This window comes from Schistocerca piceifrons, chromosome 1 (genome assembly GCF_021461385.2).
Source record: "Schistocerca piceifrons isolate TAMUIC-IGC-003096 chromosome 1, iqSchPice1.1, whole genome shotgun sequence".
Classification (NCBI taxonomy): domain Eukaryota; kingdom Metazoa; phylum Arthropoda; class Insecta; order Orthoptera; family Acrididae; genus Schistocerca; species Schistocerca piceifrons.
The window spans coordinates 456,956,987-456,983,733 of record NC_060138.1 but is presented as its reverse complement, the minus strand read 5'-3'; the positions used below and the strand labels follow the sequence as shown (position 1 = coordinate 456,983,733).

The window sequence follows — 26,747 nt, the reverse complement described above, 5'->3', positions numbered from 1 at the left end:
AGAGAGATGCGGCGTCTATCCACTTGTTATCGAGCCACATACCGGTACCTGTAGTCAAGAGGCTTGGAGGACTGCAAGACATTGCCACGGAGGTGAATGCAGCTAACCACTGTAGTTAGAGTCCTGACAGCGCAGGCACGTTCATTTGCTCGTATACATGTGATGGAGACCGTGTCTGACACTGCTGTGGCGTACACCTTGGCCTAGGCTTTGCTGGGTATCGCCACTTGCATTGCAGCCAGCTGCCTTCGCGGGCGCCTCCGTGGCCATGGCCGTGATCGTCTAGTGGTTAGGACATTGCGTTGTGGCCGCAATAACCCAGGTTCGAATCCTGGTCACGGCAATTTTGAAAGTTTTGCCTTGCTGCCGTTGCAATGGCGAGTACTCGAAATGACAGTACTCTCTTGATTTTTTCACTCGTGTTCCGCAGGCCGCAGTTAGCACTACCACTTCATCCCCAACACGTAATGTCGCCTCCCAGAGCGCAGACGTCCGCTGCTCTCTGTAGTCGAAAAGGGCAGTCGTTTGAAGTGCGATGGATGAGCAGCCAGCCCCAGCAGAACAGGAAGCTGTGGCGTGCACTGTTTCTACAAATGCTAGGAACACTGGCGCACCAAGCAGCGCATGTAGCGTGGCCGAGCGCTTTAAGGCGCTGGTTTAAGGCACCAGTCTCTCTGTAGGCGCGGTTTCGAATCCCGTAGCTGCCGGGGGTTTTGATGTGATCGCGTTAACCTGCCGCTTTTCCTTCAAGTGTAACCTCCTTGAGCTCACATATGTTTGATACATGGAGCATTCTAACTCCGTCTGACAGTTACAGCTACGATACTTTAGTGGTTAAGGAAAGCCCAGGTTCGAAACCTGGTCACGGCACGAAAACGTCTCTTTACGCTGTCTCCTTAACTGCGACAGCTACAGACAAGTGGCGTCGCTACCATACGGCGGGCACGGCTTTTTCTTGCGTTGGATGGCCTAAAGAGACGCTTCCAGTGGGAGAGCAGTGGAAATACATGGCACGGCGATTGCCAAGATACTTCCATTTCGAAGTGATCTTTGTAGTACAAACGAAACGTTTTGCCGCTGCTGATCCAACGGTAACGTGGCCGAGCGGTCTAAGGCGCTGGTTTTAGGCACCAGTCTCTCCGGAGGCGTGGGTTCGAATCCCACCGTTGCCACTTTTTACGTCTCATTTTTGTGCCGTTGCGGTGTGTTCTCGTGGGGTAGGACGCAGCTCTTGTGACGCGCGTGTTGTGTAGGTAGCGTGGCCGAGCGGTCTAAGGCGCTGGTTTCAGGCACCATTCTCTTCGGAGGCGTGGGTTCCAATCCCACAGCTGCCGAACGTGTAATGTTTCCTGTGTCGAAGGCAGATGCACTCATTACCCGCAAAGGAAACAACACAACAACGCGTGAGCGTCTGCTTGGTGAATTGTCGTAGAACAGTGCGTGGTGCAACGACAGGATTTGTAGGCACCTTTTGCTCTCATCATTGCTGGCGTTCGTCTCCACGAAATGCGTCCGGAGCACGCCGTTCTATAACGCGAGAGAGTGGATTTTTTACAGTTGTCGTCAGTTAACCGTGGGCGGCTGCTGCGTTCGCTGGAAAGAGCACTTCCGTCGTTATCCGGTGTGGTCTAGTGGCTAGGATACCTGGCTCTCAACGAGGAGGCCCGGGTTCGATTCCCGGTACCGGACTTGCGCGTTTTTCTTGCTCCTCCTATGCGACTTGTCTCGACTTTGCTCGACTGACGCTACGCTGACGCGTGCAGAAAGCTACGTTAAGTATGACTCGCGGCAACACCTGACGGCGAGAGAGATGCGGCGTCTATCCACTTGTTATCGAGCCACATACCGGTACCTGTAGTCAAGAGGCTTGGAGGACTGCAAGACATTGCCACGGAGGTGAATGCAGCTAACCACTGTAGTTAGAGTCCTGACAGCGCAGGCACGTTCATTTGCTCGTATACATGTGATGGAGACCGTGTCTGACACTGCTGTGGCGTACACCTTGGCCTAGGCTTTGCTGGGTATCGCCACTTGCATTGCAGCCAGCTGCCTTCGCGGGCGCCTCCGTGGCCATGGCCGTGATCGTCTAGTGGTTAGGACATTGCGTTGTGGCCGCAATAACCCAGGTTCGAATCCTGGTCACGGCAATTTTGAAAGTTTTGCCTTGCTGCCGTTGCAATGGCGAGTACTCGAAATGACAGTACTCTCTTGATTTTTTCACTCGTGTTCCGCAGGCCGCAGTTAGCACTACCACTTCATCCCCAACACGTAATGTCGCCTCCCAGAGCGCAGACGTCCGCTGCTCTCTGTAGTCGAAAAGGGCAGTCGTTTGAAGTGCGATGGATGAGCAGCCAGCCCCAGCAGAACAGGAAGCTGTGGCGTGCACTGTTTCTACAAATGCTAGGAACACTGGCGCACCAAGCAGCGCATGTAGCGTGGCCGAGCGCTTTAAGGCGCTGGTTTAAGGCACCAGTCTCTCTGTAGGCGCGGTTTCGAATCCCGTAGCTGCCGGGGGTTTTGATGTGATCGCGTTAACCTGCCGCTTTTCCTTCAAGTGTAACCTCCTTGAGCTCACATATGTTTGATACATGGAGCATTCTAACTCCGTCTGACAGTTACAGCTACGATACTTTAGTGGTTAAGGAAAGCCCAGGTTCGAAACCTGGTCACGGCACGAAAACGTCTCTTGACGCTGTCTCCTTAACTGCGACAGCTACAGACAAGTGGCGTCGCTACCATACGGCGGGCACGGCTTTTTCTTGCGTTGGATGGCCTAAAGAGACGCTTCCAGTGGGAGAGCAGTGGAAATACATGGCACGGCGATTGCCAAGATACTTCCATTTCGAAGTGATCTTTGTAGTACAAACGAAACGTTTTGCCGCTGCTGATCCAACGGTAACGTGGCCGAGCGGTCTAAGGCGCTGGTTTTAGGCACCAGTCTCTCCGGAGGCGTGGGTTCGAATCCCACCGTTGCCACTTTTTACGTCTCATTTTTGTGCCGTTGCGGTGTGTTCTCGTGGGGTAGGACGCAGCTCTTGTGACGCGCGTGTTGTGTAGGTAGCGTGGCCGAGCGGTCTAAGGCGCTGGTTTCAGGCACCATTCTCTTCGGAGGCGTGGGTTCCAATCCCACAGCTGCCGAACGTGTAATGTTTCCTGTGTCGAAGGCAGATGCACTCATTACCCGCAAAGGAAACAACACAACAACGCGTGAGCGTCTGCTTGGTGAATTGTCGTAGAACAGTGCGTGGTGCAACGACAGGATTTGTAGGCACCTTTTGCTCTCATCATTGCTGGCGTTCGTCTCCACGAAATGCGTCCGGAGCACGCCGTTCTATAACGCGAGAGAGTGGATTTTTTACAGTTGTCGTCAGTTAACCGTGGGCGGCTGCTGCGTTCGCTGGAAAGAGCACTTCCGTCGTTATCCGGTTTGGTCTAGTGGCTAGGATACCTGGCTCTCAACGAGGAGGCCCGGGTTCGATTCCCGGTACCGGACTTGCGCGTTTTTCTTGCTCCTCCTATGCGACTTGTCTCGACTTTGCTCGACTGACGCTACGCTGACGCGTGCAGAAAGCTACGTTAAGTATGACTCGCGGCAACACCTGACGGCGAGAGAGATGCGGCGTCTATCCACTTGTTATCGAGCCACATACCGGTACCTGTAGTCAAGAGGCTTGGAGGACTGCAAGACATTGCCACGGAGGTGAATGCAGCTAACCACTGTAGTTAGAGTCCTGACAGCGCAGGCACGTTCATTTGCTCGTATACATGTGATGGAGACCGTGTCTGACACTGCTGTGGCGTACACCTTGGCCTAGGCTTTGCTGGGTATCGCCACTTGCATTGCAGCCAGCTGCCTTCGCGGGCGCCTCCGTGGCCATGGCCGTGATCGTCTAGTGGTTAGGACATTGCGTTGTGGCCGCAATAACCCAGGTTCGAATCCTGGTCACGGCAATTTTGAAAGTTTTGCCTTGCTGCCGTTGCAATGGCGAGTACTCGAAATGACAGTACTCTCTTGATTTTTTCACTCGTGTTCCGCAGGCCGCAGTTAGCACTACCACTTCATCCCCAACACGTAATGTCGCCTCCCAGAGCGCAGACGTCCGCTGCTCTCTGTAGTCGAAAAGGGCAGTCGTTTGAAGTGCGATGGATGAGCAGCCAGCCCCAGCAGAACAGGAAGCTGTGGCGTGCACTGTTTCTACAAATGCTAGGAACACTGGCGCACCAAGCAGCGCATGTAGCGTGGCCGAGCGCTTTAAGGCGCTGGTTTAAGGCACCAGTCTCTCTGTAGGCGCGGTTTCGAATCCCGTAGCTGCCGGGGGTTTTGATGTGATCGCGTTAACCTGCCGCTTTTCCTTCAAGTGTAACCTCCTTGAGCTCACATATGTTTGATACATGGAGCATTCTAACTCCGTCTGACAGTTACAGCTACGATACTTTAGTGGTTAAGGAAAGCCCAGGTTCGAAACCTGGTCACGGCACGAAAACGTCTCTTTACGCTGTCTCCTTAACTGCGACAGCTACAGACAAGTGGCGTCGCTACCATACGGCGGGCACGGCTTTTTCTTGCGTTGGATGGCCTAAAGAGACGCTTCCAGTGGGAGAGCAGTGGAAATACATGGCACGGCGATTGCCAAGATACTTCCATTTCGAAGTGATCTTTGTAGTACAAACGAAACGTTTTGCCGCTGCTGATCCAACGGTAACGTGGCCGAGCGGTCTAAGGCGCTGGTTTTAGGCACCAGTCTCTCCGGAGGCGTGGGTTCGAATCCCACCGTTGCCACTTTTTACGTCTCATTTTTGTGCCGTTGCGGTGTGTTCTCGTGGGGTAGGACGCAGCTCTTGTGACGCGCGTGTTGTGTAGGTAGCGTGGCCGAGCGGTCTAAGGCGCTGGTTTCAGGCACCATTCTCTTCGGAGGCGTGGGTTCCAATCCCACAGCTGCCGAACGTGTAATGTTTCCTGTGTCGAAGGCAGATGCACTCATTACCCGCAAAGGAAACAACACAACAACGCGTGAGCGTCTGCTTGGTGAATTGTCGTAGAACAGTGCGTGGTGCAACGACAGGATTTGTAGGCACCTTTTGCTCTCATCATTGCTGGCGTTCGTCTCCACGAAATGCGTCCGGAGCACGCCGTTCTATAACGCGAGAGAGTGGATTTTTTACAGTTGTCGTCAGTTAACCGTGGGCGGCTGCTGCGTTCGCTGGAAAGAGCACTTCCGTCGTTATCCGGTTTGGTCTAGTGGCTAGGATACCTGGCTCTCAACGAGGAGGCCCGGGTTCGATTCCCGGTACCGGACTTGCGCGTTTTTCTTGCTCCTCCTATGCGACTTGTCTCGACTTTGCTCGACTGACGCTACGCTGACGCGTGCAGAAAGCTACGTTAAGTATGACTCGCGGCAACACCTGACGGCGAGAGAGATGCGGCGTCTATCCACTTGTTATCGAGCCACATACCGGTACCTGTAGTCAAGAGGCTTGGAGGACTGCAAGACATTGCCACGGAGGTGAATGCAGCTAACCACTGTAGTTAGAGTCCTGACAGCGCAGGCACGTTCATTTGCTCGTATACATGTGATGGAGACCGTGTCTGACACTGCTGTGGCGTACACCTTGGCCTAGGCTTTGCTGGGTATCGCCACTTGCATTGCAGCCAGCTGCCTTCGCGGGCGCCTCCGTGGCCATGGCCGTGATCGTCTAGTGGTTAGGACATTGCGTTGTGGCCGCAATAACCCAGGTTCGAATCCTGGTCACGGCAATTTTGAAAGTTTTGCCTTGCTGCCGTTGCAATGGCGAGTACTCGAAATGACAGTACTCTCTTGATTTTTTCACTCGTGTTCCGCAGGCCGCAGTTAGCACTACCACTTCATCCCCAACACGTAATGTCGCCTCCCAGAGCGCAGACGTCCGCTGCTCTCTGTAGTCGAAAAGGGCAGTCGTTTGAAGTGCGATGGATGAGCAGCCAGCCCCAGCAGAACAGGAAGCTGTGGCGTGCACTGTTTCTACAAATGCTAGGAACACTGGCGCACCAAGCAGCGCATGTAGCGTGGCCGAGCGCTTTAAGGCGCTGGTTTAAGGCACCAGTCTCTCTGTAGGCGCGGTTTCGAATCCCGTAGCTGCCGGGGGTTTTGATGTGATCGCGTTAACCTGCCGCTTTTCCTTCAAGTGTAACCTCCTTGAGCTCACATATGTTTGATACATGGAGCATTCTAACTCCGTCTGACAGTTACAGCTACGATACTTTAGTGGTTAAGGAAAGCCCAGGTTCGAAACCTGGTCACGGCACGAAAACGTCTCTTGACGCTGTCTCCTTAACTGCGACAGCTACAGACAAGTGGCGTCGCTACCATACGGCGGGCACGGCTTTTTCTTGCGTTGGATGGCCTAAAGAGACGCTTCCAGTGGGAGAGCAGTGGAAATACATGGCACGGCGATTGCCAAGATACTTCCATTTCGAAGTGATCTTTGTAGTACAAACGAAACGTTTTGCCGCTGCTGATCCAACGGTAACGTGGCCGAGCGGTCTAAGGCGCTGGTTTTAGGCACCAGTCTCTCCGGAGGCGTGGGTTCGAATCCCACCGTTGCCACTTTTTACGTCTCATTTTTGTGCCGTTGCGGTGTGTTCTCGTGGGGTAGGACGCAGCTCTTGTGACGCGCGTGTTGTGTAGGTAGCGTGGCCGAGCGGTCTAAGGCGCTGGTTTCAGGCACCATTCTCTTCGGAGGCGTGGGTTCCAATCCCACAGCTGCCGAACGTGTAATGTTTCCTGTGTCGAAGGCAGATGCACTCATTACCCGCAAAGGAAACAACACAACAACGCGTGAGCGTCTGCTTGGTGAATTGTCGTAGAACAGTGCGTGGTGCAACGACAGGATTTGTAGGCACCTTTTGCTCTCATCATTGCTGGCGTTCATCTCCACGAAATGCGTCCGGAGCACGCCGTTCTATAACGCGAGAGAGTGGATTTTTTACAGTTGTCGTCAGTTAACCGTGGGCGGCTGCTGCGTTCGCTGGAAAGAGCACTTCCGTCGTTATCCGGTTTGGTCTAGTGGCTAGGATACCTGGCTCTCAACGAGGAGGCCCGGGTTCGATTCCCGGTACCGGACTTGCGCGTTTTTCTTGCTCCTCCTATGCGACTTGTCTCGACTTTGCTCGACTGACGCTACGCTGACGCGTGCAGAAAGCTACGTTAAGTATGACTCGCGGCAACACCTGACGGCGAGAGAGATGCGGCGTCTATCCACTTGTTATCGAGCCACATACCGGTACCTGTAGTCAAGAGGCTTGGAGGACTGCAAGACATTGCCACGGAGGTGAATGCAGCTAACCACTGTAGTTAGAGTCCTGACAGCGCAGGCACGTTCATTTGCTCGTATACATGTGATGGAGACCGTGTCTGACACTGCTGTGGCGTACACCTTGGCCTAGGCTTTGCTGGGTATCGCCACTTGCATTGCAGCCAGCTGCCTTCGCGGGCGCCTCCGTGGCCATGGCCGTGATCGTCTAGTGGTTAGGACATTGCGTTGTGGCCGCAATAACCCAGGTTCGAATCCTGGTCACGGCAATTTTGAAAGTTTTGCCTTGCTGCCGTTGCAATGGCGAGTACTCGAAATGACAGTACTCTCTTGATTTTTTCACTCGTGTTCCGCAGGCCGCAGTTAGCACTACCACTTCATCCCCAACACGTAATGTCGCCTCCCAGAGCGCAGACGTCCGCTGCTCTCTGTAGTCGAAAAGGGCAGTCGTTTGAAGTGCGATGGATGAGCAGCCAGCCCCAGCAGAACAGGAAGCTGTGGCGTGCACTGTTTCTACAAATGCTAGGAACACTGGCGCACCAAGCAGCGCATGTAGCGTGGCCGAGCGCTTTAAGGCGCTGGTTTAAGGCACCAGTCTCTCTGTAGGCGCGGTTTCGAATCCCGTAGCTGCCGGGGGTTTTGATGTGATCGCGTTAACCTGCCGCTTTTCCTTCAAGTGTAACCTCCTTGAGCTCACATATGTTTGATACATGGAGCATTCTAACTCCGTCTGACAGTTACAGCTACGATACTTTAGTGGTTAAGGAAAGCCCAGGTTCGAAACCTGGTCACGGCACGAAAACGTCTCTTGACGCTGTCTCCTTAACTGCGACAGCTACAGACAAGTGGCGTCGCTACCATACGGCGGGCACGGCTTTTTCTTGCGTTGGATGGCCTAAAGAGACGCTTCCAGTGGGAGAGCAGTGGAAATACATGGCACGGCGATTGCCAAGATACTTCCATTTCGAAGTGATCTTTGTAGTACAAACGAAACGTTTTGCCGCTGCTGATCCAACGGTAACGTGGCCGAGCGGTCTAAGGCGCTGGTTTTAGGCACCAGTCTCTCCGGAGGCGTGGGTTCGAATCCCACCGTTGCCACTTTTTACGTCTCATTTTTGTGCCGTTGCGGTGTGTTCTCGTGGGGTAGGACGCAGCTCTTGTGACGCGCGTGTTGTGTAGGTAGCGTGGCCGAGCGGTCTAAGGCGCTGGTTTCAGGCACCATTCTCTTCGGAGGCGTGGGTTCCAATCCCACAGCTGCCGAACGTGTAATGTTTCCTGTGTCGAAGGCAGATGCACTCATTACCCGCAAAGGAAACAACACAACAACGCGTGAGCGTCTGCTTGGTGAATTGTCGTAGAACAGTGCGTGGTGCAACGACAGGATTTGTAGGCACCTTTTGCTCTCATCATTGCTGGCGTTCGTCTCCACGAAATGCGTCCGGAGCACGCCGTTCTATAACGCGAGAGAGTGGATTTTTTACAGTTGTCGTCAGTTAACCGTGGGCGGCTGCTGCGTTCGCTGGAAAGAGCACTTCCGTCGTTATCCGGTTTGGTCTAGTGGCTAGGATACCTGGCTCTCAACGAGGAGGCCCGGGTTCGATTCCCGGTACCGGACTTGCGCGTTTTTCTTGCTCCTCCTATGCGACTTGTCTCGACTTTGCTCGACTGACGCTACGCTGACGCGTGCAGAAAGCTACGTTAAGTATGACTCGCGGCAACACCTGACGGCGAGAGAGATGCGGCGTCTATCCACTTGTTATCGAGCCACATACCGGTACCTGTAGTCAAGAGGCTTGGAGGACTGCAAGACATTGCCACGGAGGTGAATGCAGCTAACCACTGTAGTTAGAGTCCTGACAGCGCAGGCACGTTCATTTGCTCGTATACATGTGATGGAGACCGTGTCTGACACTGCTGTGGCGTACACCTTGGCCTAGGCTTTGCTGGGTATCGCCACTTGCATTGCAGCCAGCTGCCTTCGCGGGCGCCTCCGTGGCCATGGCCGTGATCGTCTAGTGGTTAGGACATTGCGTTGTGGCCGCAATAACCCAGGTTCGAATCCTGGTCACGGCAATTTTGAAAGTTTTGCCTTGCTGCCGTTGCAATGGCGAGTACTCGAAATGACAGTACTCTCTTGATTTTTTCACTCGTGTTCCGCAGGCCGCAGTTAGCACTACCACTTCATCCCCAACACGTAATGTCGCCTCCCAGAGCGCAGACGTCCGCTGCTCTCTGTAGTCGAAAAGGGCAGTCGTTTGAAGTGCGATGGATGAGCAGCCAGCCCCAGCAGAACAGGAAGCTGTGGCGTGCACTGTTTCTACAAATGCTAGGAACACTGGCGCACCAAGCAGCGCATGTAGCGTGGCCGAGCGCTTTAAGGCGCTGGTTTAAGGCACCAGTCTCTCTGTAGGCGCGGTTTCGAATCCCGTAGCTGCCGGGGGTTTTGATGTGATCGCGTTAACCTGCCGCTTTTCCTTCAAGTGTAACCTCCTTGAGCTCACATATGTTTGATACATGGAGCATTCTAACTCCGTCTGACAGTTACAGCTACGATACTTTAGTGGTTAAGGAAAGCCCAGGTTCGAAACCTGGTCACGGCACGAAAACGTCTCTTGACGCTGTCTCCTTAACTGCGACAGCTACAGACAAGTGGCGTCGCTACCATACGGCGGGCACGGCTTTTTCTTGCGTTGGATGGCCTAAAGAGACGCTTCCAGTGGGAGAGCAGTGGAAATACATGGCACGGCGATTGCCAAGATACTTCCATTTCGAAGTGATCTTTGTAGTACAAACGAAACGTTTTGCCGCTGCTGATCCAACGGTAACGTGGCCGAGCGGTCTAAGGCGCTGGTTTTAGGCACCAGTCTCTCCGGAGGCGTGGGTTCGAATCCCACCGTTGCCACTTTTTACGTCTCATTTTTGTGCCGTTGCGGTGTGTTCTCGTGGGGTAGGACGCAGCTCTTGTGACGCGCGTGTTGTGTAGGTAGCGTGGCCGAGCGGTCTAAGGCGCTGGTTTCAGGCACCATTCTCTTCGGAGGCGTGGGTTCCAATCCCACAGCTGCCGAACGTGTAATGTTTCCTGTGTCGAAGGCAGATGCACTCATTACCCGCAAAGGAAACAACACAACAACGCGTGAGCGTCTGCTTGGTGAATTGTCGTAGAACAGTGCGTGGTGCAACGACAGGATTTGTAGGCACCTTTTGCTCTCATCATTGCTGGCGTTCGTCTCCACGAAATGCGTCCGGAGCACGCCGTTCTATAACGCGAGAGAGTGGATTTTTTACAGTTGTCGTCAGTTAACCGTGGGCGGCTGCTGCGTTCGCTGGAAAGAGCACTTCCGTCGTTATCCGGTTTGGTCTAGTGGCTAGGATACCTGGCTCTCAACGAGGAGGCCCGGGTTCGATTCCCGGTACCGGACTTGCGCGTTTTTCTTGCTCCTCCTATGCGACTTGTCTCGACTTTGCTCGACTGACGCTACGCTGACGCGTGCAGAAAGCTACGTTAAGTATGACTCGCGGCAACACCTGACGGCGAGAGAGATGCGGCGTCTATCCACTTGTTATCGAGCCACATACCGGTACCTGTAGTCAAGAGGCTTGGAGGACTGCAAGACATTGCCACGGAGGTGAATGCAGCTAACCACTGTAGTTAGAGTCCTGACAGCGCAGGCACGTTCATTTGCTCGTATACATGTGATGGAGACCGTGTCTGACACTGCTGTGGCGTACACCTTGGCCTAGGCTTTGCTGGGTATCGCCACTTGCATTGCAGCCAGCTGCCTTCGCGGGCGCCTCCGTGGCCATGGCCGTGATCGTCTAGTGGTTAGGACATTGCGTTGTGGCCGCAATAACCCAGGTTCGAATCCTGGTCACGGCAATTTTGAAAGTTTTGCCTTGCTGCCGTTGCAATGGCGAGTACTCGAAATGACAGTACTCTCTTGATTTTTTCACTCGTGTTCCGCAGGCCGCAGTTAGCACTACCACTTCATCCCCAACACGTAATGTCGCCTCCCAGAGCGCAGACGTCCGCTGCTCTCTGTAGTCGAAAAGGGCAGTCGTTTGAAGTGCGATGGATGAGCAGCCAGCCCCAGCAGAACAGGAAGCTGTGGCGTGCACTGTTTCTACAAATGCTAGGAACACTGGCGCACCAAGCAGCGCATGTAGCGTGGCCGAGCGCTTTAAGGCGCTGGTTTAAGGCACCAGTCTCTCTGTAGGCGCGGTTTCGAATCCCGTAGCTGCCGGGGGTTTTGATGTGATCGCGTTAACCTGCCGCTTTTCCTTCAAGTGTAACCTCCTTGAGCTCACATATGTTTGATACATGGAGCATTCTAACTCCGTCTGACAGTTACAGCTACGATACTTTAGTGGTTAAGGAAAGCCCAGGTTCGAAACCTGGTCACGGCACGAAAACGTCTCTTGACGCTGTCTCCTTAACTGCGACAGCTACAGACAAGTGGCGTCGCTACCATACGGCGGGCACGGCTTTTTCTTGCGTTGGATGGCCTAAAGAGACGCTTCCAGTGGGAGAGCAGTGGAAATACATGGCACGGCGATTGCCAAGATACTTCCATTTCGAAGTGATCTTTGTAGTACAAACGAAACGTTTTGCCGCTGCTGATCCAACGGTAACGTGGCCGAGCGGTCTAAGGCGCTGGTTTTAGGCACCAGTCTCTCCGGAGGCGTGGGTTCGAATCCCACCGTTGCCACTTTTTACGTCTCATTTTTGTGCCGTTGCGGTGTGTTCTCGTGGGGTAGGACGCAGCTCTTGTGACGCGCGTGTTGTGTAGGTAGCGTGGCCGAGCGGTCTAAGGCGCTGGTTTCAGGCACCATTCTCTTCGGAGGCGTGGGTTCCAATCCCACAGCTGCCGAACGTGTAATGTTTCCTGTGTCGAAGGCAGATGCACTCATTACCCGCAAAGGAAACAACACAACAACGCGTGAGCGTCTGCTTGGTGAATTGTCGTAGAACAGTGCGTGGTGCAACGACAGGATTTGTAGGCACCTTTTGCTCTCATCATTGCTGGCGTTCATCTCCACGAAATGCGTCCGGAGCACGCCGTTCTATAACGCGAGAGAGTGGATTTTTTACAGTTGTCGTCAGTTAACCGTGGGCGGCTGCTGCGTTCGCTGGAAAGAGCACTTCCGTCGTTATCCGGTTTGGTCTAGTGGCTAGGATACCTGGCTCTCAACGAGGAGGCCCGGGTTCGATTCCCGGTACCGGACTTGCGCGTTTTTCTTGCTCCTCCTATGCGACTTGTCTCGACTTTGCTCGACTGACGCTACGCTGACGCGTGCAGAAAGCTACGTTAAGTATGACTCGCGGCAACACCTGACGGCGAGAGAGATGCGGCGTCTATCCACTTGTTATCGAGCCACATACCGGTACCTGTAGTCAAGAGGCTTGGAGGACTGCAAGACATTGCCACGGAGGTGAATGCAGCTAACCACTGTAGTTAGAGTCCTGACAGCGCAGGCACGTTCATTTGCTCGTATACATGTGATGGAGACCGTGTCTGACACTGCTGTGGCGTACACCTTGGCCTAGGCTTTGCTGGGTATCGCCACTTGCATTGCAGCCAGCTGCCTTCGCGGGCGCCTCCGTGGCCATGGCCGTGATCGTCTAGTGGTTAGGACATTGCGTTGTGGCCGCAATAACCCAGGTTCGAATCCTGGTCACGGCAATTTTGAAAGTTTTGCCTTGCTGCCGTTGCAATGGCGAGTACTCGAAATGACAGTACTCTCTTGATTTTTTCACTCGTGTTCCGCAGGCCGCAGTTAGCACTACCACTTCATCCCCAACACGTAATGTCGCCTCCCAGAGCGCAGACGTCCGCTGCTCTCTGTAGTCGAAAAGGGCAGTCGTTTGAAGTGCGATGGATGAGCAGCCAGCCCCAGCAGAACAGGAAGCTGTGGCGTGCACTGTTTCTACAAATGCTAGGAACACTGGCGCACCAAGAAGCGCATGTAGCGTGGCCGAGCGCTTTAAGGCGCTGGTTTAAGGCACCAGTCTCTCTGTAGGCGCGGTTTCGAATCCCGTAGCTGCCGGGGGTTTTGATGTGATCGCGTTAACCTGCCGCTTTTCCTTCAAGTGTAACCTCCTTGAGCTCACATATGTTTGATACATGGAGCATTCTAACTCCGTCTGACAGTTACAGCTACGATACTTTAGTGGTTAAGGAAAGCCCAGGTTCGAAACCTGGTCACGGCACGAAAACGTCTCTTGACGCTGTCTCCTTAACTGCGACAGCTACAGACAAGTGGCGTCGCTACCATACGGCGGGCACGGCTTTTTCTTGCGTTGGATGGCCTAAAGAGACGCTTCCAGTGGGAGAGCAGTGGAAATACATGGCACGGCGATTGCCAAGATACTTCCATTTCGAAGTGATCTTTGTAGTACAAACGAAACGTTTTGCCGCTGCTGATCCAACGGTAACGTGGCCGAGCGGTCTAAGGCGCTGGTTTTAGGCACCAGTCTCTCCGGAGGCGTGGGTTCGAATCCCACCGTTGCCACTTTTTACGTCTCATTTTTGTGCCGTTGCGGTGTGTTCTCGTGGGGTAGGACGCAGCTCTTGTGACGCGCGTGTTGTGTAGGTAGCGTGGCCGAGCGGTCTAAGGCGCTGGTTTCAGGCACCATTCTCTTCGGAGGCGTGGGTTCCAATCCCACAGCTGCCGAACGTGTAATGTTTCCTGTGTCGAAGGCAGATGCACTCATTACCCGCAAAGGAAACAACACAACAACGCGTGAGCGTCTGCTTGGTGAATTGTCGTAGAACAGTGCGTGGTGCAACGACAGGATTTGTAGGCACCTTTTGCTCTCATCATTGCTGGCGTTCGTCTCCACGAAATGCGTCCGGAGCACGCCGTTCTATAACGCGAGAGAGTGGATTTTTTACAGTTGTCGTCAGTTAACCGTGGGCGGCTGCTGCGTTCGCTGGAAAGAGCACTTCCGTCGTTATCCGGTTTGGTCTAGTGGCTAGGATACCTGGCTCTCAACGAGGAGGCCCGGGTTCGATTCCCGGTACCGGACTTGCGCGTTTTTCTTGCTCCTCCTATGCGACTTGTCTCGACTTTGCTCGACTGACGCTACGCTGACGCGTGCAGAAAGCTACGTTAAGTATGACTCGCGGCAACACCTGACGGCGAGAGAGATGCGGCGTCTATCCACTTGTTATCGAGCCACATACCGGTACCTGTAGTCAAGAGGCTTGGAGGACTGCAAGACATTGCCACGGAGGTGAATGCAGCTAACCACTGTAGTTAGAGTCCTGACAGCGCAGGCACGTTCATTTGCTCGTATACATGTGATGGAGACCGTGTCTGACACTGCTGTGGCGTACACCTTGGCCTAGGCTTTGCTGGGTATCGCCACTTGCATTGCAGCCAGCTGCCTTCGCGGGCGCCTCCGTGGCCATGGCCGTGATCGTCTAGTGGTTAGGACATTGCGTTGTGGCCGCAATAACCCAGGTTCGAATCCTGGTCACGGCAATTTTGAAAGTTTTGCCTTGCTGCCGTTGCAATGGCGAGTACTCGAAATGACAGTACTCTCTTGATTTTTTCACTCGTGTTCCGCAGGCCGCAGTTAGCACTACCACTTCATCCCCAACACGTAATGTCGCCTCCCAGAGCGCAGACGTCCGCTGCTCTCTGTAGTCGAAAAGGGCAGTCGTTTGAAGTGCGATGGATGAGCAGCCAGCCCCAGCAGAACAGGAAGCTGTGGCGTGCACTGTTTCTACAAATGCTAGGAACACTGGCGCACCAAGCAGCGCATGTAGCGTGGCCGAGCGCTTTAAGGCGCTGGTTTAAGGCACCAGTCTCTCTGTAGGCGCGGTTTCGAATCCCGTAGCTGCCGGGGGTTTTGATGTGATCGCGTTAACCTGCCGCTTTTCCTTCAAGTGTAACCTCCTTGAGCTCACATATGTTTGATACATGGAGCATTCTAACTCCGTCTGACAGTTACAGCTACGATACTTTAGTGGTTAAGGAAAGCCCAGGTTCGAAACCTGGTCACGGCACGAAAACGTCTCTTGACGCTGTCTCCTTAACTGCGACAGCTACAGACAAGTGGCGTCGCTACCATACGGCGGGCACGGCTTTTTCTTGCGTTGGATGGCCTAAAGAGACGCTTCCAGTGGGAGAGCAGTGGAAATACATGGCACGGCGATTGCCAAGATACTTCCATTTCGAAGTGATCTTTGTAGTACAAACGAAACGTTTTGCCGCTGCTGATCCAACGGTAACGTGGCCGAGCGGTCTAAGGCGCTGGTTTTAGGCACCAGTCTCTCCGGAGGCGTGGGTTCGAATCCCACCGTTGCCACTTTTTACGTCTCATTTTTGTGCCGTTGCGGTGTGTTCTCGTGGGGTAGGACGCAGCTCTTGTGACGCGCGTGTTGTGTAGGTAGCGTGGCCGAGCGGTCTAAGGCGCTGGTTTCAGGCACCATTCTCTTCGGAGGCGTGGGTTCCAATCCCACAGCTGCCGAACGTGTAATGTTTCCTGTGTCGAAGGCAGATGCACTCATTACCCGCAAAGGAAACAACACAACAACGCGTGAGCGTCTGCTTGGTGAATTGTCGTAGAACAGTGCGTGGTGCAACGACAGGATTTGTAGGCACCTTTTGCTCTCATCATTGCTGGCGTTCATCTCCACGAAATGCGTCCGGAGCACGCCGTTCTATAACGCGAGAGAGTGGATTTTTTACAGTTGTCGTCAGTTAACCGTGGGCGGCTGCTGCGTTCGCTGGAAAGAGCACTTCCGTCGTTATCCGGTTTGGTCTAGTGGCTAGGATACCTGGCTCTCAACGAGGAGGCCCGGGTTCGATTCCCGGTACCGGACTTGCGCGTTTTTCTTGCTCCTCCTATGCGACTTGTCTCGACTTTGCTCGACTGACGCTACGCTGACGCGTGCAGAAAGCTACGTTAAGTATGACTCGCGGCAACACCTGACGGCGAGAGAGATGCGGCGTCTATCCACTTGTTATCGAGCCACATACCGGTACCTGTAGTCAAGAGGCTTGGAGGACTGCAAGACATTGCCACGGAGGTGAATGCAGCTAACCACTGTAGTTAGAGTCCTGACAGCGCAGGCACGTTCATTTGCTCGTATACATGTGATGGAGACCGTGTCTGACACTGCTGTGGCGTACACCTTGGCCTAGGCTTTGCTGGGTATCGCCACTTGCATTGCAGCCAGCTGCCTTCGCGGGCGCCTCCGTGGCCATGGCCGTGATCGTCTAGTGGTTAGGACATTGCGTTGTGGCCGCAATAACCCAGGTTCGAATCCTGGTCACGGCAATTTTGAAAGTTTTGCCTTGCTGCCGTTGCAATGGCGAGCACTCGAAATGACAGTACTCTCTTGATTTTTTCACTCGTGTTCCGCAGGCCGCAGTTAGCACTACCACTTCATCCCCAACACGTAATGTCGCCTCCCAGAGCGCAGACGTCCGCTGCTCTCTGTAGTCGAAAAGGGCAGTCGTTTGAAGTGCGATGGATGAGCAGCCAGCCCCAGCAGAACAGGAAGCTGTGGCGTGCACTGTTTCTACAAATGCTAGGAACACTGGCGCACCAAGCAGCGCATGTAGCGTGGCCGAGCGCTTTAAGGCGCTGGTTTAAGGCACCAGTCTCTCTGTAGGCGCGGTTTCGAATCCCGTAGCTGCCGGGGGTTTTGATGTGATCGCGTTAACCTGCCGCTTTTCCTTCAAGTGTAACCTCCTTGAGCTCACATATGTTTGATACATGGAGCATTCTAACTCCGTCTGACAGTTACAGCTACGATACTTTAGTGGTTAAGGAAAGCCCAGGTTCGAAACCTGGTCACGGCACGAAAACGTCTCTTGACGCTGTCTCCTTAACTGCGACAGCTACAGACAAGTGGCGTCGCTACCATACGGCGGGCACGGCTTTTTCTTGCGTTGGATGGCCTAAAGAGACGCTTCCAGTGGGAGAGCAGTGGAAATACATGGCACGGCGATTGCCAAGATACTTCCATTTCGAAGTGATCTTTGTAGTACAAACGAAACGTTTTGCCGCTGCTGATCCAACGGTAACGTGGCCGAGCGGTCTAAGGCGCTGGTTTTAGGCACCAGTCTCTCCGGAGGCGTGGGTTCGAATCCCACCGTTGCCACTTTTTACGTCTCATTTTTGTGCCGTTGCGGTGTGTTCTCGTGGGGTAGGACGCAGCTCTTGTGACGCGCGTGTTGTGTAGGTAGCGTGGCCGAGCGGTCTAAGGCGCTGGTTTCAGGCACCATTCTCTTCGGAGGCGTGGGTTCCAATCCCACAGCTGCCGAACGTGTAATGTTTCCTGTGTCGAAGGCAGATGCACTCATTACCCGCAAAGGAAACAACACAACAACGCGTGAGCGTCTGCTTGGTGAATTGTCGTAGAACAGTGCGTGGTGCAACGACAGGATTTGTAGGCACCTTTTGCTCTCATCATTGCTGGCGTTCGTCTCCACGAAATGCGTCCGGAGCACGCCGTTCTATAACGCGAGAGAGTGGATTTTTTACAGTTGTCGTCAGTTAACCGTGGGCGGCTGCTGCGTTCGCTGGAAAGAGCACTTCCGTCGTTATCCGGTTTGGTCTAGTGGCTAGGATACCTGGCTCTCAACGAGGAGGCCCGGGTTCGATTCCCGGTACCGGACTTGCGCGTTTTTCTTGCTCCTCCTATGCGACTTGTCTCGACTTTGCTCGACTGACGCTACGCTGACGCGTGCAGAAAGCTACGTTAAGTATGACTCGCGGCAACACCTGACGGCGAGAGAGATGCGGCGTCCATCCACTTGTTATCGAGCCACATACCGGTACCTGTAGTCAAGAGGCTTGGAGGACTGCAAGACATTGCCACGGAGGTGAATGCAGCTAACCACTGTAGTTAGAGTCCTGACAGCGCAGGCACGTTCATTTGCTCGTATACATGTGATGGAGACCGTGTCTGACACTGCTGTGGCGTACACCTTGGCCTAGGCTTTGCTGGGTATCGCCACTTGCATTGCAGCCAGCTGCCTTCGCGGGCGCCTCCGTGGCCATGGCCGTGATCGTCTAGTGGTTAGGACATTGCGTTGTGGCCGCAATAACCCAGGTTCGAATCCTGGTCACGGCAATTTTGAAAGTTTTGCCTTGCTGCCGTTGCAATGGCGAGCACTCGAAATGACAGTACTCTCTTGATTTTTTCACTCGTGTTCCGCAGGCCGCAGTTAGCACTACCACTTCATCCCCAACACGTAATGTCGCCTCCCAGAGCGCAGACGTCCGCTGCTCTCTGTAGTCGAAAAGGGCAGTCGTTTGAAGTGCGATGGATGAGCAGCCAGCCCCAGCAGAACAGGAAGCTGTGGCGTGCACTGTTTCTACAAATGCTAGGAACACTGGCGCACCAAGCAGCGCATGTAGCGTGGCCGAGCGCTTTAAGGCGCTGGTTTAAGGCACCAGTCTCTCTGTAGGCGCGGTTTCGAATCCCGTAGCTGCCGGGGGTTTTGATGTGATCGCGTTAACCTGCCGCTTTTCCTTCAAGTGTAACCTCCTTGAGCTCACATATGTTTGATACATGGAGCATTCTAACTCCGTCTGACAGTTACAGCTACGATACTTTAGTGGTTAAGGAAAGCCCAGGTTCGAAACCTGGTCACGGCACGAAAACGTCTCTTGACGCTGTCTCCTTAACTGCGACAGCTACAGACAAGTGGCGTCGCTACCATACGGCGGGCACGGCTTTTTCTTGCGTTGGATGGCCTAAAGAGACGCTTCCAGTGGGAGAGCAGTGGAAATACATGGCACGGCGATTGCCAAGATACTTCCATTTCGAAGTGATCTTTGTAGTACAAACGAAACGTTTTGCCGCTGCTGATCCAACGGTAACGTGGCCGAGCGGTCTAAGGCGCTGGTTTTAGGCACCAGTCTCTCCGGAGGCGTGGGTTCGAATCCCACCGTTGCCACTTTTTACGTCTCATTTTTGTGCCGTTGCGGTGTGTTCTCGTGGGGTAGGACGCAGCTCTTGTGACGCGCGTGTTGTGTAGGTAGCGTGGCCGAGCGGTCTAAGGCGCTGGTTTCAGGCACCATTCTCTTCGGAGGCGTGGGTTCCAATCCCACAGCTGCCGAACGTGTAATGTTTCCTGTGTCGAAGGCAGATGCACTCATTACCCGCAAAGGAAACAACACAACAACGCGTGAGCGTCTGCTTGGTGAATTGTCGTAGAACAGTGCGTGGTGCAACGACAGGATTTGTAGGCACCTTTTGCTCTCATCATTGCTGGCGTTCGTCTCCACGAAATGCGTCCGGAGCACGCCGTTCTATAACGCGAGAGAGTGGATTTTTTACAGTTGTCGTCAGTTAACCGTGGGCGGCTGCTGCGTTCGCTGGAAAGAGCACTTCCGTCGTTATCCGGTTTGGTCTAGTGGCTAGGATACCTGGCTCTCAACGAGGAGGCCCGGGTTCGATTCCCGGTACCGGACTTGCGCGTTTTTCTTGCTCCTCCTATGCGACTTGTCTCGACTTTGCTCGACTGACGCTACGCTGACGCGTGCAGAAAGCTACGTTAAGTATGACTCGCGGCAACACCTGACGGCGAGAGAGATGCGGCGTCCATCCACTTGTTATCGAGCCACATACCGGTACCTGTAGTCAAGAGGCTTGGAGGACTGCAAGACATTGCCACGGAGGTGAATGCAGCTAACCACTGTAGTTAGAGTCCTGACAGCGCAGGCACGTTCATTTGCTCGTATACATGTGATGGAGACCGTGTCTGACACTGCTGTGGCGTACACCTTGGCCTAGGCTTTGCTGGGTATCGCCACTTGCATTGCAGCCAGCTGCCTTCGCGGGCGCCTCCGTGGCCATGGCCGTGATCGTCTAGTGGTTAGGACATTGCGTTGTGGCCGCAATAACCCAGGTTCGAATCCTGGTCACGGCAATTTTGAAAGTTTTGCCTTGCTGCCGTTGCAATGGCGAGTACTCGAAATGACAGTACTCTCTTGATTTTTTCACTCGTGTTCCGCAGGCCGCAGTTAGCACTACCACTTCATCCCCAACACGTAATGTCGCCTCCCAGAGCGCAGACGTCCGCTGCTCTCTGTAGTCGAAAAGGGCAGTCGTTTGAAGTGCGATGGATGAGCAGCCAGCCCCAGCAGAACAGGAAGCTGTGGCGTGCACTGTTTCTACAAATGCTAGGAACACTGGCGCACCAAGCAGCGCATGTAGCGTGGCCGAGCGCTTTAAGGCGCTGGTTTAAGGCACCAGTCTCTCTGTAGGCGCGGTTTCGAATCCCGTAGCTGCCGGGGGTTTTGATGTGATCGCGTTAACCTGCCGCTTTTCCTTCAAGTGTAACCTCCTTGAGCTCACATATGTTTGATACATGGAGCATTCTAACTCCGTCTGACAGTTACAGCTACGATACTTTAGTGGTTAAGGAAAGCCCAGGTTCGAAACCTGGTCACGGCACGAAAACGTCTCTTGACGCTGTCTCCTTAACTGCGACAGCTACAGACAAGTGGCGTCGCTACCATACGGCGGGCACGGCTTTTTCTTGCGTTGGATGGCCTAAAGAGACGCTTCCAGTGGGAGAGCAGTGGAAATACATGGCACGGCGATTGCCAAGATACTTCCATTTCGAAGTGATCTTTGTAGTACAAACGAAACGTTTTGCCGCTGCTGATCCAACGGTAACGTGGCCGAGCGGTCTAAGGCGCTGGTTTTAGGCACCAGTCTCTCCGGAGGCGTGGGTTCGAATCCCACCGTTGCCACTTTTTACGTCTCATTTTTGTGCCGTTGCGGTGTGTTCTCGTGGGGTAGGACGCAGCTCTTGTGACGCGCGTGTTGTGTAGGTAGCGTGGCCGAGCGGTCTAAGGCGCTGGTTTCAGGCACCATTCTCTTCGGAGGCGTGGGTTCCAATCCCACAGCTGCCGAACGTGTAATGTTTCCTGTGTCGAAGGCAGATGCACTCATTACCCGCAAAGGAAACAACACAACAACGCGTGAGCGTCTGCTTGGTGAATTGTCGTAGAACAGTGCGTGGTGCAACGACAGGATTTGTAGGCACCTTTTGCTCTCATCATTGCTGGCGTTCGTCTCCACGAAATGCGTCCGGAGCACGCCGTTCTATAACGCGAGAGAGTGGATTTTTTACAGTTGTCGTCAGTTAACCGTGGGCGGCTGCTGCGTTCGCTGGAAAGAGCACTTCCGTCGTTATCCGGTTTGGTCTAGTGGCTAGGATACCTGGCTCTCAACGAGGAGGCCCGGGTTCGATTCCCGGTACCGGACTTGCGCGTTTTTCTTGCTCCTCCTATGCGACTTGTCTCGACTTTGCTCGACTGACGCTACGCTGACGCGTGCAGAAAGCTACGTTAAGTATGACTCGCGGCAACACCTGACGGCGAGAGAGATGCGGCGTCTATCCACTTGTTATCGAGCCACATACCGGTACCTGTAGTCAAGAGGCTTGGAGGACTGCAAGACATTGCCACGGAGGTGAATGCAGCTAACCACTGTAGTTAGAGTCCTGACAGCGCAGGCACGTTCATTTGCTCGTATACATGTGATGGAGACCGTGTCTGACACTGCTGTGGCGTACACCTTGGCCTAGGCTTTGCTGGGTATCGCCACTTGCATTGCAGCCAGCTGCCTTCGCGGGCGCCTCCGTGGCCATGGCCGTGATCGTCTAGTGGTTAGGACATTGCGTTGTGGCCGCAATAACCCAGGTTCGAATCCTGGTCACGGCAATTTTGAAAGTTTTGCCTTGCTGCCGTTGCAATGGCGAGCACTCGAAATGACAGTACTCTCTTGATTTTTTCACTCGTGTTCCGCAGGCCGCAGTTAGCACTACCACTTCATCCCCAACACGTAATGTCGCCTCCCAGAGCGCAGACGTCCGCTGCTCTCTGTAGTCGAAAAGGGCAGTCGTTTGAAGTGCGATGGATGAGCAGCCAGCCCCAGCAGAACAGGAAGCTGTGGCGTGCACTGTTTCTACAAATGCTAGGAACACTGGCGCACCAAGCAGCGCATGTAGCGTGGCCGAGCGCTTTAAGGCGCTGGTTTAAGGCACCAGTCTCTCTGTAGGCGCGGTTTCGAATCCCGTAGCTGCCGGGGGTTTTGATGTGATCGCGTTAACCTGCCGCTTTTCCTTCAAGTGTAACCTCCTTGAGCTCACATATGTTTGATACATGGAGCATTCTAACTCCGTCTGACAGTTACAGCTACGATACTTTAGTGGTTAAGGAAAGCCCAGGTTCGAAACCTGGTCACGGCACGAAAACGTCTCTTGACGCTGTCTCCTTAACTGCGACAGCTACAGACAAGTGGCGTCGCTACCATACGGCGGGCACGGCTTTTTCTTGCGTTGGATGGCCTAAAGAGACGCTTCCAGTGGGAGAGCAGTGGAAATACATGGCACGGCGATTGCCAAGATACTTCCATTTCGAAGTGATCTTTGTAGTACAAACGAAACGTTTTGCCGCTGCTGATCCAACGGTAACGTGGCCGAGCGGTCTAAGGCGCTGGTTTTAGGCACCAGTCTCTCCGGAGGCGTGGGTTCGAATCCCACCGTTGCCACTTTTTACGTCTCATTTTTGTGCCGTTGCGGTGTGTTCTCGTGGGGTAGGACGCAGCTCTTGTGACGCGCGTGTTGTGTAGGTAGCGTGGCCGAGCGGTCTAAGGCGCTGGTTTCAGGCACCATTCTCTTCGGAGGCGTGGGTTCCAATCCCACAGCTGCCGAACGTGTAATGTTTCCTGTGTCGAAGGCAGATGCACTCATTACCCGCAAAGGAAACAACACAACAACGCGTGAGCGTCTGCTTGGTGAATTGTCGTAGAACAGTGCGTGGTGCAACGACAGGATTTGTAGGCACCTTTTGCTCTCATCATTGCTGGCGTTCGTCTCCACGAAATGCGTCCGGAGCACGCCGTTCTATAACGCGAGAGAGTGGATTTTTTACAGTTGTCGTCAGTTAACCGTGGGCGGCTGCTGCGTTCGCTGGAAAGAGCACTTCCGTCGTTATCCGGTTTGGTCTAGTGGCTAGGATACCTGGCTCTCAACGAGGAGGCCCGGGTTCGATTCCCGGTACCGGACTTGCGCGTTTTTCTTGCTCCTCCTATGCGACTTGTCTCGACTTTGCTCGACTGACGCTACGCTGACGCGTGCAGAAAGCTACGTTAAGTATGACTCGCGGCAACACCTGACGGCGAGAGAGATGCGGCGTCTATCCACTTGTTATCGAGCCACATACCGGTACCTGTAGTCAAGAGGCTTGGAGGACTGCAAGACATTGCCACGGAGGTGAATGCAGCTAACCACTGTAGTTAGAGTCCTGACAGCGCAGGCACGTTCATTTGCTCGTATACATGTGATGGAGACCGTGTCTGACACTGCTGTGGCGTACACCTTGGCCTAGGCTTTGCTGGGTATCGCCACTTGCATTGCAGCCAGCTGCCTTCGCGGGCGCCTCCGTGGCCATGGCCGTGATCGTCTAGTGGTTAGGACATTGCGTTGTGGCCGCAATAACCCAGGTTCGAATCCTGGTCACGGCAATTTTGAAAGTTTTGCCTTGCTGCCGTTGCAATGGCGAGTACTCGAAATGACAGTACTCTCTTGATTTTTTCACTCGTGTTCCGCAGGCCGCAGTTAGCACTACCACTTCATCCCCAACACGTAATGTCGCCTCCCAGAGCGCAGACGTCCGCTGCTCTCTGTAGTCGAAAAGGGCAGTCGTTTGAAGTGCGATGGATGAGCAGCCAGCCCCAGCAGAACAGGAAGCTGTGGCGTGCACTGTTTCTACAAATGCTAGGAACACTGGCGCACCAAGCAGCGCATGTAGCGTGGCCGAGCGCTTTAAGGCGCTGGTTTAAGGCACCAGTCTCTCTGTAGGCGCGGTTTCGAATCCCGTAGCTGCCGGGGGTTTTGATGTGATCGCGTTAACCTGCCGCTTTTCCTTCAAGTGTAACCTCCTTGAGCTCACATATGTTTGATACATGGAGCATTCTAACTCCGTCTGACAGTTACAGCTACGATACTTTAGTGGTTAAGGAAAGCCCAGGTTCGAAACCTGGTCACGGCACGAAAACGTCTCTTGACGCTGTCTCCTTAACTGCGACAGCTACAGACAAGTGGCGTCGCTACCATACGGCGGGCACGGCTTTTTCTTGCGTTGGATGGCCTAAAGAGACGCTTCCAGTGGGAGAGCAGTGGAAATACATGGCACGGCGATTGCCAAGATACTTCCATTTCGAAGTGATCTTTGTAGTACAAACGAAACGTTTTGCCGCTGCTGATCCAACGGTAACGTGGCCGAGCGGTCTAAGGCGCTGGTTTTAGGCACCAGTCTCTCCGGAGGCGTGGGTTCGAATCCCACCGTTGCCACTTTTTACGTCTCATTTTTGTGCCGTTGCGGTGTGTTCTCGTGGGGTAGGACGCAGCTCTTGTGACGCGCGTGTTGTGTAGGTAGCGTGGCCGAGCGGTCTAAGGCGCTGGTTTCAGGCACCATTCTCTTCGGAGGCGTGGGTTCCAATCCCACAGCTGCCGAACGTGTAATGTTTCCTGTGTCGAAGGCAGATGCACTCATTACCCGCAAAGGAAACAACACAACAACGCGTGAGCGTCTGCTTGGTGAATTGTCGTAGAACAGTGCGTGGTGCAACGACAGGATTTGTAGGCACCTTTTGCTCTCATCATTGCTGGCGTTCGTCTCCACGAAATGCGTCCGGAGCACGCCGTTCTATAACGCGAGAGAGTGGATTTTTTACAGTTGTCGTCAGTTAACCGTGGGCGGCTGCTGCGTTCGCTGGAAAGAGCACTTCCGTCGTTATCCGGTTTGGTCTAGTGGCTAGGATACCTGGCTCTCAACGAGGAGGCCCGGGTTCGATTCCCGGTACCGGACTTGCGCGTTTTTCTTGCTCCTCCTATGCGACTTGTCTCGACTTTGCTCGACTGACGCTACGCTGACGCGTGCAGAAAGCTACGTTAAGTATGACTCGCGGCAACAACTGACGGCGAGAGAGATGCGGCGTCTATCCACTTGTTATCGAGCCACATACCGGTACCTGTAGTCAAGAGGCTTGGAGGACTGCAAGACATTGCCACGGAGGTGAATGCAGCTAACCACTGTAGTTAGAGTCCTGACAGCGCAGGCACGTTCATTTGCTCGTATACATGTGATGGAGACCGTGTCTGACACTGCTGTGGCGTACACCTTGGCCTAGGCTTTGCTGGGTATCGCCACTTGCATTGCAGCCAGCTGCCTTCGCGGGCGCCTCCGTGGCCATGGCCGTGATCGTCTAGTGGTTAGGACATTGCGTTGTGGCCGCAATAACCCAGGTTCGAATCCTGGTCACGGCAATTTTGAAAGTTTTGCCTTGCTGCCGTTGCAATGGCGAGTACTCGAAATGACAGTACTCTCTTGATTTTTTCACTCGTGTTCCGCAGGCCGCAGTTAGCACTACCACTTCATCCCCAACACGTAATGTCGCCTCCCAGAGCGCAGACGTCCGCTGCTCTCTGTAGTCGAAAAGGGCAGTCGTTTGAAGTGCGATGGATGAGCAGCCAGCCCCAGCAGAACAGGAAGCTGTGGCGTGCACTGTTTCTACAAATGCTAGGAACACTGGCGCACCAAGCAGCGCATGTAGCGTGGCCGAGCGCTTTAAGGCGCTGGTTTAAGGCACCAGTCTCTCTGTAGGCGCGGTTTCGAATCCCGTAGCTGCCGGGGGTTTTGATGTGATCGCGTTAACCTGCCGCTTTTCCTTCAAGTGTAACCTCCTTGAGCTCACATATGTTTGATACATGGAGCATTCTAACTCCGTCTGACAGTTACAGCTACGATACTTTAGTGGTTAAGGAAAGCCCAGGTTCGAAACCTGGTCACGGCACGAAAACGTCTCTTGACGCTGTCTCCTTAACTGCGACAGCTACAGACAAGTGGCGTCGCTACCATACGGCGGGCACGGCTTTTTCTTGCGTTGGATGGCCTAAAGAGACGCTTCCAGTGGGAGAGCAGTGGAAATACATGGCACGGCGATTGCCAAGATACTTCCATTTCGAAGTGATCTTTGTAGTACAAACGAAACGTTTTGCCGCTGCTGATCCAACGGTAACGTGGCCGAGCGGTCTAAGGCGCTGGTTTTAGGCACCAGTCTCTCCGGAGGCGTGGGTTCGAATCCCACCGTTGCCACTTTTTACGTCTCATTTTTGTGCCGTTGCGGTGTGTTCTCGTGGGGTAGGACGCAGCTCTTGTGACGCGCGTGTTGTGTAGGTAGCGTGGCCGAGCGGTCTAAGGCGCTGGTTTCAGGCACCATTCTCTTCGGAGGCGTGGGTTCCAATCCCACAGCTGCCGAACGTGTAATGTTTCCTGTGTCGAAGGCAGATGCACTCATTACCCGCAAAGGAAACAACACAACAACGCGTGAGCGTCTGCTTGGTGAATTGTCGTAGAACAGTGCGTGGTGCAACGACAGGATTTGTAGGCACCTTTTGCTCTCATCATTGCTGGC

General features: G+C 54.0%; 44 non-coding genes across 44 annotated transcripts; all 44 read left to right on the top strand.

The window, feature by feature from the left end:
• The first annotated feature begins 271 nt into the window (after window positions 1-271).
• Window positions 272-343, top strand: Trnah-gug. The gene has a single exon. It is a non-coding gene; the product is annotated as a tRNA-His (tRNA).
• Window positions 344-1,090: 747 nt separating this feature from the next.
• Window positions 1,091-1,172, top strand: Trnal-uag. Its single transcript has one exon. It is a non-coding gene; the product is annotated as a tRNA-Leu (tRNA).
• Window positions 1,173-1,617: 445 nt separating this feature from the next.
• Window positions 1,618-1,689, top strand: Trnae-cuc. The gene has a single exon. It is a non-coding gene; the product is annotated as a tRNA-Glu (tRNA).
• A 386-nt stretch (window positions 1,690-2,075) lies between these two features.
• On the top strand, window positions 2,076-2,147 carry Trnah-gug. The gene has a single exon. It is a non-coding gene; the product is annotated as a tRNA-His (tRNA).
• Window positions 2,148-2,894: 747 nt separating this feature from the next.
• On the top strand, window positions 2,895-2,976 carry Trnal-uag. The gene has a single exon. It is a non-coding gene; the product is annotated as a tRNA-Leu (tRNA).
• A 445-nt stretch (window positions 2,977-3,421) lies between these two features.
• Window positions 3,422-3,493, top strand: Trnae-cuc. Its single transcript has one exon. It is a non-coding gene; the product is annotated as a tRNA-Glu (tRNA).
• Window positions 3,494-3,879: 386 nt separating this feature from the next.
• Window positions 3,880-3,951, top strand: Trnah-gug. Its single transcript has one exon. It is a non-coding gene; the product is annotated as a tRNA-His (tRNA).
• Window positions 3,952-4,698: 747 nt separating this feature from the next.
• On the top strand, window positions 4,699-4,780 carry Trnal-uag. Its single transcript has one exon. It is a non-coding gene; the product is annotated as a tRNA-Leu (tRNA).
• A 445-nt stretch (window positions 4,781-5,225) lies between these two features.
• On the top strand, window positions 5,226-5,297 carry Trnae-cuc. Its single transcript has one exon. It is a non-coding gene; the product is annotated as a tRNA-Glu (tRNA).
• A 386-nt stretch (window positions 5,298-5,683) lies between these two features.
• Window positions 5,684-5,755, top strand: Trnah-gug. The gene has a single exon. It is a non-coding gene; the product is annotated as a tRNA-His (tRNA).
• Window positions 5,756-6,502: 747 nt separating this feature from the next.
• Window positions 6,503-6,584, top strand: Trnal-uag. Its single transcript has one exon. It is a non-coding gene; the product is annotated as a tRNA-Leu (tRNA).
• A 445-nt stretch (window positions 6,585-7,029) lies between these two features.
• On the top strand, window positions 7,030-7,101 carry Trnae-cuc. The gene has a single exon. It is a non-coding gene; the product is annotated as a tRNA-Glu (tRNA).
• A 386-nt stretch (window positions 7,102-7,487) lies between these two features.
• Trnah-gug lies at window positions 7,488-7,559 on the top strand. The gene has a single exon. It is a non-coding gene; the product is annotated as a tRNA-His (tRNA).
• A 747-nt stretch (window positions 7,560-8,306) lies between these two features.
• On the top strand, window positions 8,307-8,388 carry Trnal-uag. The gene has a single exon. It is a non-coding gene; the product is annotated as a tRNA-Leu (tRNA).
• Window positions 8,389-8,833: 445 nt separating this feature from the next.
• Trnae-cuc lies at window positions 8,834-8,905 on the top strand. Its single transcript has one exon. It is a non-coding gene; the product is annotated as a tRNA-Glu (tRNA).
• A 386-nt stretch (window positions 8,906-9,291) lies between these two features.
• On the top strand, window positions 9,292-9,363 carry Trnah-gug. Its single transcript has one exon. It is a non-coding gene; the product is annotated as a tRNA-His (tRNA).
• A 747-nt stretch (window positions 9,364-10,110) lies between these two features.
• Trnal-uag lies at window positions 10,111-10,192 on the top strand. Its single transcript has one exon. It is a non-coding gene; the product is annotated as a tRNA-Leu (tRNA).
• A 445-nt stretch (window positions 10,193-10,637) lies between these two features.
• On the top strand, window positions 10,638-10,709 carry Trnae-cuc. Its single transcript has one exon. It is a non-coding gene; the product is annotated as a tRNA-Glu (tRNA).
• A 386-nt stretch (window positions 10,710-11,095) lies between these two features.
• On the top strand, window positions 11,096-11,167 carry Trnah-gug. Its single transcript has one exon. It is a non-coding gene; the product is annotated as a tRNA-His (tRNA).
• A 747-nt stretch (window positions 11,168-11,914) lies between these two features.
• Trnal-uag lies at window positions 11,915-11,996 on the top strand. The gene has a single exon. It is a non-coding gene; the product is annotated as a tRNA-Leu (tRNA).
• Window positions 11,997-12,441: 445 nt separating this feature from the next.
• On the top strand, window positions 12,442-12,513 carry Trnae-cuc. Its single transcript has one exon. It is a non-coding gene; the product is annotated as a tRNA-Glu (tRNA).
• A 386-nt stretch (window positions 12,514-12,899) lies between these two features.
• Window positions 12,900-12,971, top strand: Trnah-gug. Its single transcript has one exon. It is a non-coding gene; the product is annotated as a tRNA-His (tRNA).
• Window positions 12,972-13,718: 747 nt separating this feature from the next.
• Trnal-uag lies at window positions 13,719-13,800 on the top strand. Its single transcript has one exon. It is a non-coding gene; the product is annotated as a tRNA-Leu (tRNA).
• Window positions 13,801-14,245: 445 nt separating this feature from the next.
• On the top strand, window positions 14,246-14,317 carry Trnae-cuc. Its single transcript has one exon. It is a non-coding gene; the product is annotated as a tRNA-Glu (tRNA).
• Window positions 14,318-14,703: 386 nt separating this feature from the next.
• Trnah-gug lies at window positions 14,704-14,775 on the top strand. The gene has a single exon. It is a non-coding gene; the product is annotated as a tRNA-His (tRNA).
• Window positions 14,776-15,522: 747 nt separating this feature from the next.
• Window positions 15,523-15,604, top strand: Trnal-uag. Its single transcript has one exon. It is a non-coding gene; the product is annotated as a tRNA-Leu (tRNA).
• A 445-nt stretch (window positions 15,605-16,049) lies between these two features.
• On the top strand, window positions 16,050-16,121 carry Trnae-cuc. Its single transcript has one exon. It is a non-coding gene; the product is annotated as a tRNA-Glu (tRNA).
• A 386-nt stretch (window positions 16,122-16,507) lies between these two features.
• Window positions 16,508-16,579, top strand: Trnah-gug. The gene has a single exon. It is a non-coding gene; the product is annotated as a tRNA-His (tRNA).
• Window positions 16,580-17,326: 747 nt separating this feature from the next.
• Trnal-uag lies at window positions 17,327-17,408 on the top strand. Its single transcript has one exon. It is a non-coding gene; the product is annotated as a tRNA-Leu (tRNA).
• A 445-nt stretch (window positions 17,409-17,853) lies between these two features.
• Trnae-cuc lies at window positions 17,854-17,925 on the top strand. The gene has a single exon. It is a non-coding gene; the product is annotated as a tRNA-Glu (tRNA).
• A 386-nt stretch (window positions 17,926-18,311) lies between these two features.
• On the top strand, window positions 18,312-18,383 carry Trnah-gug. Its single transcript has one exon. It is a non-coding gene; the product is annotated as a tRNA-His (tRNA).
• A 747-nt stretch (window positions 18,384-19,130) lies between these two features.
• On the top strand, window positions 19,131-19,212 carry Trnal-uag. Its single transcript has one exon. It is a non-coding gene; the product is annotated as a tRNA-Leu (tRNA).
• A 445-nt stretch (window positions 19,213-19,657) lies between these two features.
• Trnae-cuc lies at window positions 19,658-19,729 on the top strand. Its single transcript has one exon. It is a non-coding gene; the product is annotated as a tRNA-Glu (tRNA).
• A 386-nt stretch (window positions 19,730-20,115) lies between these two features.
• On the top strand, window positions 20,116-20,187 carry Trnah-gug. The gene has a single exon. It is a non-coding gene; the product is annotated as a tRNA-His (tRNA).
• Window positions 20,188-20,934: 747 nt separating this feature from the next.
• On the top strand, window positions 20,935-21,016 carry Trnal-uag. The gene has a single exon. It is a non-coding gene; the product is annotated as a tRNA-Leu (tRNA).
• A 445-nt stretch (window positions 21,017-21,461) lies between these two features.
• Window positions 21,462-21,533, top strand: Trnae-cuc. Its single transcript has one exon. It is a non-coding gene; the product is annotated as a tRNA-Glu (tRNA).
• Window positions 21,534-21,919: 386 nt separating this feature from the next.
• On the top strand, window positions 21,920-21,991 carry Trnah-gug. Its single transcript has one exon. It is a non-coding gene; the product is annotated as a tRNA-His (tRNA).
• Window positions 21,992-22,738: 747 nt separating this feature from the next.
• Trnal-uag lies at window positions 22,739-22,820 on the top strand. Its single transcript has one exon. It is a non-coding gene; the product is annotated as a tRNA-Leu (tRNA).
• Window positions 22,821-23,265: 445 nt separating this feature from the next.
• Window positions 23,266-23,337, top strand: Trnae-cuc. The gene has a single exon. It is a non-coding gene; the product is annotated as a tRNA-Glu (tRNA).
• Window positions 23,338-23,723: 386 nt separating this feature from the next.
• Trnah-gug lies at window positions 23,724-23,795 on the top strand. The gene has a single exon. It is a non-coding gene; the product is annotated as a tRNA-His (tRNA).
• A 747-nt stretch (window positions 23,796-24,542) lies between these two features.
• Window positions 24,543-24,624, top strand: Trnal-uag. The gene has a single exon. It is a non-coding gene; the product is annotated as a tRNA-Leu (tRNA).
• Window positions 24,625-25,069: 445 nt separating this feature from the next.
• On the top strand, window positions 25,070-25,141 carry Trnae-cuc. The gene has a single exon. It is a non-coding gene; the product is annotated as a tRNA-Glu (tRNA).
• A 386-nt stretch (window positions 25,142-25,527) lies between these two features.
• Window positions 25,528-25,599, top strand: Trnah-gug. The gene has a single exon. It is a non-coding gene; the product is annotated as a tRNA-His (tRNA).
• A 747-nt stretch (window positions 25,600-26,346) lies between these two features.
• On the top strand, window positions 26,347-26,428 carry Trnal-uag. The gene has a single exon. It is a non-coding gene; the product is annotated as a tRNA-Leu (tRNA).
• Window positions 26,429-26,747: the final 319 nt, after the last annotated feature.